Raw genomic sequence first — 9477 nt, 5'->3', positions numbered from 1 at the left:
TGAAGTCTGGTGGCACTCCTCTTCTGAAACCAGCAATGGGAAATGCACATCATTGGTGTCAAACTGCAGCTTCTGGTTTAGAATCAGTAATTTTTTCTAGTTTTGCATAGCCTGGAGCTTTGAGTAAACTTGATTCTGTTCTTGCAGGCAGAGGTTTCTGGACTGTGGGTGCAGATAACTTCCACTCTTCACTGCTGGAGAGATGCTATGGTTTCATTGCATTAAGATTCAGAGTCCTTCCCAGAGTCAGGGTCCAAGGACGCTTGTTGTCTCCCAGGGGAGGACCATGTGCTGCCAGCCCGTGGGTTAAGTGGAAGCAGGAACTAGACTAAAGCACAGAGGGAGTTCAGGGTTTGGGGAGAGGAAGGCAGTTCCTGCCTCACCAGTTTGGGGGAACAAGTTCACCTTTCCGGCCGTTTTTAATACCACTCTTCCCCAGGAAAGGGTCCTGGAGGGAGAAGGCAGCAAACTACAGCCCCCCCAGGCGCTCCCACCTGCCCTGTGCACAGACCCTGCAGGCAGGGGCAGCCTGGCTGGCATACCTCCTGGGCAGGGGTCAGAAACCAGGGCTGTAATCAAGCCAATTATGCTATAAATTAAGGCATAATTGAGCGAATGGCTTTTTTTCCAGTCTACATCCTGGATAACCTATGAGCCGAAATCTGAGCTTCCTTTTGAGGTTTGTAGGAGGCAAATGTTCACCCCTTGTTTCCTCCGGCTAATTAATCCTGTCCCCAGTCTCTCTAGAGGTGGCGGGAAATGCCCCTGGTTGCTCTAAATTAAGCTGATTGGTACATGAGGGTTATTTGAAGGCTTGAAGCTGCTTCCAGGCGACTCTTTGCAGGGCTGGGTCTTCCCTTCTGCCCTTCTAGTCCAGGAGGGAGGCTCTGGCACCAACAAAACTAGCCTGCGATGGGAGATGGACAACCACCATCCTTCCCAGCCACCGGGGTCCTACCCACCGGGCTAGCCTGCAGGAAGATGTCCGTGCTGATAGGGCTGGGAAGCCCTGCTGGCAGGCTTAGTTTGAGGCTGCTGTTTGCTGCACTGACAAAGCTAAGGCTGAGAAATCATCTGCAAGTGAGGGCAAGTCAGTTTTAGACCTGGTGCTCCCAGCTCTGAGTTCCTTGTGGTGGCCCTGAGCTTGGTGGGAATGCTTCTCCCTGCTGGTCAGCTGGCAGCAGCCGCCCTCTCTCGCAAGCCCCCTTTTCACCAGTTGCAGTGGCAGCTCACTGGTGGCCCTCTCCTGGAAGGTGTCAGCCTGAGGCTGGGGGATGAGCAGCAGAGCCAGGATCAGGCATGTGGCACCTGGCCCAGCGCCCTGTTCCTGTGCTGTCCCTGTTAGTTGCTGATGAGCACGGCAGCCATGCTCTCCTGCCCTCACAGGCAGCTCGCAAAAGCGTCTCAGCTCTTTCTAGCCATTCAGCCCCAGTCATCTGGTGGGATTAAATCCAGCCTGTATTACATCTACCTAAAAGTTTCCCGGGGACATGGGGATCAGCCGCTCCCTGGAGTAGCATCTCACATTGCCTCTGTAACTGAGGTACCAACATGACTTTAATACAACTTTTTAAAGTATGCATTTGTATCTAGTAAGCCCTTGAGTACAGCAGAGTCTCTTTTATATTGAAATTCAGGATCCTCAATAACATTTTATTATGAGGATTGCTATTTTTGGAATTGCTGTTACTCTGTTATGAGCAAGGCACCTAACATCCTTCAATATGAAATCATTAAGGGCACAGCAGAGTTCATTACAGGGGCATTTCTCTGGATTAAGAACAAATCAATACCACACACTAATATCACAGCCAGCTACCTGGCTTTGGTTGCAAATAGCACATCCAGAGGCAGATGCTCCTCTTTTGGCCTCTTGTGCTGTTCTTCCAGTATCTTATTTACTGTTTTCCCCCAAGCTGTTGTGATGGATTTATGAGCAGACAAAATCCAAAGGTTGTTTTTCCTTGAGCTACCTGAATATTGTAGCTTTTAAAATAAAGAAGAAAGAAATAACCAGCTTAAGTTTGTGATATTGCAGTAACCTCATACACAATATGACTTCACTGCTTCTGCCTGCAGCAGTCAGCTGAGGGAGCTGGGGGTGTTTAGCCTGGAGAGAGGAGGCTCAGGTCCAAGTTGTATTGCTCTCTACAACTCCTTGAAAGGAGGTTGTAGCCAGATGGGGATCAGTCTCTTCTCCCAGGCAACTAGCGACAGGATGAGAGGACACAGCCTCAAGCTGTGCCAGGGGAGGTTCAGGTTGGACATTAAGAAGAATTTCTTCACAGATGGGTTGCCTGGGGAGATGGTGGAGTCACCATCCCTGGATGTGTTTAAGGAAAGACTGGACATGGCACTTGGTGCCATGGTCTAGTTGACATGGTGGTACCCAATCAATGGTTGGACCTGATGATCTCAGAGGTCTTTTCCAAACTAATTAATTCTGTGATTCTGTGAACCCCTCTGGAAGTGGATGTGTGAAAGGGAGCGAAGGTCTGAAGCTCTTTCTGGTTACGTTTAGCTGATCACTTCCAAAGTTTAGAGTAAGTTTCAGATGTTTTGAGTTGGGAACATGCCTGAGGGAGGTGAGATAGGAGGAAAAAAAGATGATAATTTATAAGAGGTCTTCAATAGAAGGAAGAGCTCTGCTGTCCAGGTATTCCCTGTAGGAGTCACCTTCTTTTGTGGAAATCTGCCCTGAGTTGAGATGTGGAAGCTGTAGGAGTTTGTTGGCCTGCTGGCATGCTACCCTGGCAAGGAGTGAAGGTAAACTATTGTGGTAGGTCTGGGGCAGTTTAGCCCCAGCCTCCATGAAGGATGTTCACTCAGGCAGTGCATGACCACCTTGATCCTGGGGGGAGGATCAAGCTGTGTTCTGGACAATGCAGATCCATGTCCTGGACCTGGCCCAAAGAAAGTTTGCCCATCCAAGGTTTGAGACAATGGGTTTAACTGTGTGGATGCCAGGCTGTCAGGAACTACCAGTTGCTCTGGCTGTTGCTCAGACATCAAGAACCGTGTCTCAAAATGTCTCTGGTGTAGCTGAAATGGGAGTTTCTCCATGGTGCTGCTCCCAGCTCCTGCAACATGCATTGTCCATTTGGTTCAGTAGCAGCTCAGGTCACTGACATAAAAGCTGCTGAAGCCAATGGTATTTATTTCTCCTTCATTTATTAGAAGCAATTATTCATCAGTGGAATTTAATTATTACTTTTTTACTTTTTAAAACGTTGCTTGATAGAGGAAAACAGCCATTTGTCTACGATGCATTTAATGCTCAGTGGATCCAGAGAGGGGTTTCTTCAAGCTGTTTTGACAATAATATTAAAAAAAAAATCTAGTTGGAGAAGTGTGGAGCTGCAGGCCATCTCTGTAATGATCTGAAGCACTCAAGCCCTTATTAACTTAATGCTTTCATTTACTAGCTCGTTCCTGGAGGAAGACCTCCTAGTCAAACTGCTATTGCTTCTTTAAAAAACTAAAGTTAGTAATTGCTTCAGCTGCACATCTCATTACAAGGAAAGGCCTACAGCCAAGAGCAGCACTCATCTGATTTTTGTTTTCAAATTTTCGGGGGGTAATTTCAGAAAAACCTCTTGTTATACCTCCAGCCCAAGTGTTAGCTATTGCATTGCTACATATGAATTTATAAACTCAACTATAAAAGTTCTGAGTTCCCACTTTCTTTGGAAATGGGAGGCTTGAGGGCTTGGCTGTATTGCTTGGTTATGGTATTGATGAAGAGCTGGGCAGAGCTGGTCATCTGGTGGGTGATCAGTGGCTGATCAATGCTGGGAGGAGCACATTCATCAGGGCAGCCTTTAACCCTGAGTAGTAGGCATTGCCCTAATTACCATTTACCCCTTGCTCCATAAAGTGGATGCTTCTCCCTTCTCTCTCCTCTCACTTCCTGGGAAGGAGCCCACTTTTACACACACTGCTGTAGGGAAGACTTCATTAAAAAGAAAAAAAAGGAGGGGAAGCACTTTAAGGCAGCTTTCAGTAAATAGCTGGAGATAATTGGACTTCAGCTGTGTTCTTGTATCTTCTGGATTGCTGGGGACAGTGATGCTGCTGATCTCTGAATTGCTGCAAAAGCTCAGGGCAGCAGTTTTCCATCAGCAGTTCCCACACTGGGCTCTGCTTAGTGTCAAAAACTGCTTTTTTAATCTAGTTAAAAATCTTCTGTTAGGATTTGAGGTTATATGATATGGGTCATTCATAAGAGGGAGGCAAGAATACACCAGGGGTTTGGTGATATTAGGCTTCTCCTTGTTGCCCATCTCTGATGGTTTCTGAAGAGTGGGATGAGGTGCCATCTCAGAGGTACAGGCAGGGAAACTGAGGCATTGCAGTGGTTGCCCAAGGTTCCCATTAACGAGACCGTTCTTGTCAGGGCCTGTCCCTAAACAGACACTTCACTGTGAAGTGAAGCCTTTTTCTGTCTTTAAAAGTCATAAGCAATAAGGTTAAACAGAGACTGGGCAAAGGGAGTCTCCACTCCTGATGGGACCAGCCTAGAGAATGCAAAGAGAGGATGGAAAGGGATGGACCCAAAGTACACCAGCACTCCAGGAAAGATTCCCGTTGAGCTTCATGCACTTGGATCGGGTCTCTGGAGAAATGTTGGCAAGGACAATGACATTTAGGTTAATCTCTGAGGAAATTCAAAGCTAGAACACTAGAAAATGTGGAAAGCAGCAGCTCAGAAAAGGTCAGCATCTAAAAGTAGGTGCTGAGCACAGCTGTCCTGTGCTCCCACTGAATCACACCACTGATTTATTTAATGTTTTTTAGAAGTAGTTCATTTCTTGGAGTGCTCCAAGTAGACCTGGTTTTATAAGAAGGAGGTCTGCTTCCCAAACAGTGAGTATTCAGTATTCTTTCTTGCTAACTGTAAATCCAGCCCATGGGGTGGGGTGTGGGTTAATTCAAAATCATCAGTGCCTACAAAAAGGCTTGACCACAGCCTTTGCCACTTGCTTTGAAGTTTGCTGTTAGCTGCAGGGTTCTTGTGCTCCCAATGTCTATGGGCTTTTAGCTTTTTGTCTGCTATTCCACGCCTTTCTTTGATCACTGGCCGTTCAGCTCCTAAAAGGCAGGAAATAATGAACCCATTTTATTAGAACATTTGCATTGTATTTTGGAGGGATAAATGAAGGGCTTTCCTGCATGAATTTTCTAGCTTGTTTGTTACAAGACAAAATGTTCAACATGGGAGGAGATGTATCCTGGAGGAAATTGTGGGGAAACTTGTGTGGTGCTTGGGAGCTCGGTGGCTTCACCCCAGCTACGTGTGACCTACAGCACAAGACAAGATGTAGCTCACCTAAAAGGGTGACTGCCGGAGTCTGGAAGATGTGCATTTGTGGAGGAGAAATTAGATCAGGGGCACAAACCCTAATGCTTTCTGCACATTTTGGCTCTACATTCCCTATATGTTTCTGAAAGGGAATATGAGGGAGAAAGCAATGAGGGTTTAAATGAGAACTGCTCCCATGTAAATATTGTGCTGCTTCCAAGCACCAGCCCAAAAGCGAAGCCTTGTAGGTCCCCCTGGGTGGCAGGACTCGCTGAAGCCAACGATAACTTCTTACCTTTTATTTAATTTTATGGCCTTATGTGCTAGAAGTGCACATGGTCGAGGTCTGCAGCAAGATCTGAAAGCTCTTTGAGTATCTGAGGCTTGGGCACCTCAAACAGCTTTTCTTAGCAGAACTTAGCAAAATGAATTAATCCTGGACACCCGAGTGGTGTAAGGCACCACATGCCACCAGGCCATTTTAAGTCACATTGAAGTTAATGAAAAGACTCCTACAGACTTCAGTGGGCAACACATCAAACCATCCAGCACGGCAGAGATGAAGTCTCAGCCGCGTGCTTCCTGCCCTTGGTTTTCAAACATCTCTATTGTGCTGTCCCTATTGAGCAATTAAAAAATGCTTTCTCACTGGCTGGAGGAACTGAATAAAACTCGCATCTGAAAACAGAGCCACAATGTAAATCCTGGTGCAATGTGCAGGAGGGGGAAAGCAAATCTGTGTTCATAATCTAGGCAGTCAGAGCTAGGTTGAAACATCATTATTTTGGAGATGTCTCAACTCCAACTTGGTCTTACTACCAAGAAGTTTTGGTAGTAAGCAAATCTTACTGGCTAATTGAGCTCAAATGGATTACACGTCCTCCTCTGAGAGGGGACGAAGTAGAAATGCTATTTTCTTACTAGGATCAGTACTGAACTTAGAAACAATTTGGAATTAAACTGAAATTAAATTTCAGAGGCAAATAGGCCTCTAAATAGGTTTTGGTGATGGTTCTTTTTTTTTTTTTTTCCTGGAAGGGCGAGGATTGATTTTTCCTGTAGGCCCTTTGCAGGGAAAGAGGTAGCTCATGTTCTGGATCCTCATAGTTTATTACCAGTGAAATGTAGTTTTGTAGCCGCAGGGCTAGTTAGGCATCTCAATTGAAACATACAGCTGTGGGGGTTTGTGTGCTGGTTTTAATCAGAATTTTCAGAGTTTTCCTATTTCTTCATATAGACAAGAAGTCAGACTTGAATATCCAGTTCCAGGCTGCATTTAGGGAAAAGTCATGGGAAGAACAAAAACCCAGCATACATTTCTCAGTAAATCACTGTGCTGGTTTAAAAGTTAACCAGCAAGGCAAAATGAACTCAATTCAAAAGAGAGATTTATAAGTCAGAATAACAATTTATTAAAATAATGCAATAAGTACAATTATACAGACAGACAATTGGTTTTAATCCACAAAACCCAAATGTACAAACCCAGCACCCTGGGGTATGAACAAAAGTGGTGTACCTTGGCCCACCCCCCGAGTCCAAAGCAAAGGGAGAGGGAATAAACCTGCTGGTGGGAGAGCTGCTGCAGTCTGGTCAGAAGTGGTGATTGCAGTCCAGTCGAGGGTGGTGGTCTCAGCCTGGTTGGGAGCAGCGGTGGTCTGCTGTCTTCCTCTGGGTCCCACGAGAGAGAGCCCCAAGGCTCTGAAACTCCCAGTTATATACTCTCCAGTTCAGGCGGGAGTGCTCAGTCCCTCCCTCAGAGTAGGGAATTCCATAAAAGGGCATGTGGATGCTCAGTCCCTCTTATCAGAGTGGGGAATTCCATATAAGGATATCAGAGCGGGGAATTCCATAAAAGGGTACAGGAACATCTTCCCACCTTGCAGGCCTCTACTGACAGCAGTTTTTGGGAAATGGCATGGAGGCTATAGAATACACAGTTTTGGGTTACACCCATCCAGGGATGAATTGGTCCCAGCCGTTCTAACCAGGACAATCACCCTGGGGTGAGACCCTCACAAGAGGTGGTTTTTCAGAGGAAAACTCCTTTTGAAATGTAAGGCCTGAGGCTCATTACAGATAGGCACAAAAGCACTTCCTTCCTGCAGACGGACTCAGAGTTATGATCAAGAGGGTTTTTTTTGTTTAACATTGTCATTTCAAGAATCGTAAAGCTTTCCAAGCACACACGTAGCCTGGTGCTGATGCTCCAGGTAGAAGCAAGATGCTGAACTCCAGAAGCAGATTCCTCTGTACTTTCACGACCTCAACTCCCATCGTGTGTGTCTCAGGTACTACTTTATTATTTTGATACAATTGTGGTGTGTGAAGAGAGGCTGCGGCCTGGGTGACCGGGGGTGTCTTCTCTTACGCTTCCAATTGTGACTGCTTGCTTTTAGAATACCAGGTGTGCTGGATTTGGCTGGGGTAGAGTTAACTCTCTTCACAGTGGCTGATATGGGGCTGTGTTTTGTATTTGTGCTGAACACAGGGTAGATAAGACAGAGATGTTTTTGTTATTGCTGAGCAGAGCTTACACGGAGCCAAGGCCTTTTCTGCTTCTCATACTGCTACGCTGGCAAGGGGGGCTGGAAATTCATGGGATGCTGGGAGAAGACACAGCCGGGACAGGTGACCCAAACTGACCAAAGGGATATTCCAGACCGTATGACATCATGCTCAGCATGTAAAGTGGGGGGAAGAACGAGGAAAGGGCGGCATTTGGAGTTAAGGTGTTTGTCTTCCCAAGTAACTGTTAATGCATGATGGGCCCTGCTCTCCTGGAGATGGCTGAACACCTGCCTGCCCATGGGAAGCAGCGAATTAATTCCCCGTTTTGCTTTGCTTGTGTGCATGGCTTTTGCTTTCCCTATTAAACTAAACTCAACCCATGACTTTTCTGGCTTTTACCCTTTCAATTCTCTCCCCAGTCCTGCTGGCGGGGCAATGAGTGAGCGGCTGTGAGGGACTTAGTGCTGGCTGGGGTAATACCACAACACCAGATTAGTAGGAGCCCTGCAACAGTCTTTGAAAACAGACTTGAAAAATTTCCAAAATGTTTTATATGTATAGTGAATAAATGACTGCAGAGGGATACAGTGGGATTTTTGTATTTTTCAGGAATCTTCCAATTGACAGAATTTTGCTTGTAATTAAGGACTGCATATTCAGTACCATTTCTCTTTTTTTGCCTCTTCTGCCTATCTGTTGATTCTGTTAAGGGCTCCTTTTTCAGTTTCAGGGAAAACAGAGGCTTTTGTTCTTTTCTTCTGTGTATATGCATGTGTCTTTTACATTGCCTTGAAAAAGTACCGTTGTTGTGAGTATATTTAATGGCTCTTCCCAAAGAGATCTGGCAGGTTAGAAAGCAGATCCAATACTCCTGTTATTAACTGCTGCAGAAGGTATCACAGGAGAAATGACAGCAAAAAGGGAATTACTTTCCTAGTTACCAATGAGCAGGGGTGAAAGCTGGGATTTATAGAAATCCCTTGAAAATTTCACTGACTCCTTCTGCAACAGGATTTAAACTCTGCTTCTGATCCTAGCCCTCTGAAGGACAAAACTCTTGAGACAACCTTTCACATGAACAAGATAAATTGTTTGCTTTGCCACATTACAGAAATGGCTTTTTTTTGGGTCAATACTGCATTTGCAAACTCTTGAGGAAAAGTTGTGTTGCATACAGGGTGTCAAGTGCTGCATGAGCTAATTAATGACTGCTGTCCCATAGTCTTGCTACTCAGGTGGTTTTCCTGCTCCTTGTGTAACATCTGTCATTGGCTTCCACTGCATTGTTTTTGAGAACAGTAATGAGAGCAACAAAGGTGGTTTTTCTTTTTCCTTAGCATTTTCAAGTGAGGCCTGCTGTGTTTCTGCAATTTGCATTTTCATTACAAGTATTTAAGAGCCATAACTTTTCACATCAGACAACTTGGCGTGCGCTTTGAAAAGAAACATGTTATTCTGAAGCAGAAAACTAGATTAGAAATTTGCTTTTGCAGATAGAAACCCAAGTCCTGTCAGCTCGTCTAATCCAGTTCCTTGGCAGTGATGCAGGACAGCTTTCTGCACGGCATCCTGCACGGCTGCCTCTGCCAGACGTACCCGTCTGGGCTGCTGCGCTTTCCAGTGCAGCTCACGGAGCGAGCGTGGGGCCCGGGCGATTGATCTGT

This window comes from Neopelma chrysocephalum, unplaced genomic scaffold (assembly GCF_003984885.1).
Source record: "Neopelma chrysocephalum unplaced genomic scaffold, ASM398488v2 Primary Assembly neopelma1_24, whole genome shotgun sequence".
Taxonomy (NCBI): domain Eukaryota; kingdom Metazoa; phylum Chordata; class Aves; order Passeriformes; family Pipridae; genus Neopelma; species Neopelma chrysocephalum.
The sequence above is the reverse complement of the archived record's forward strand: the minus strand, read 5'-3'. Positions refer to the sequence as shown.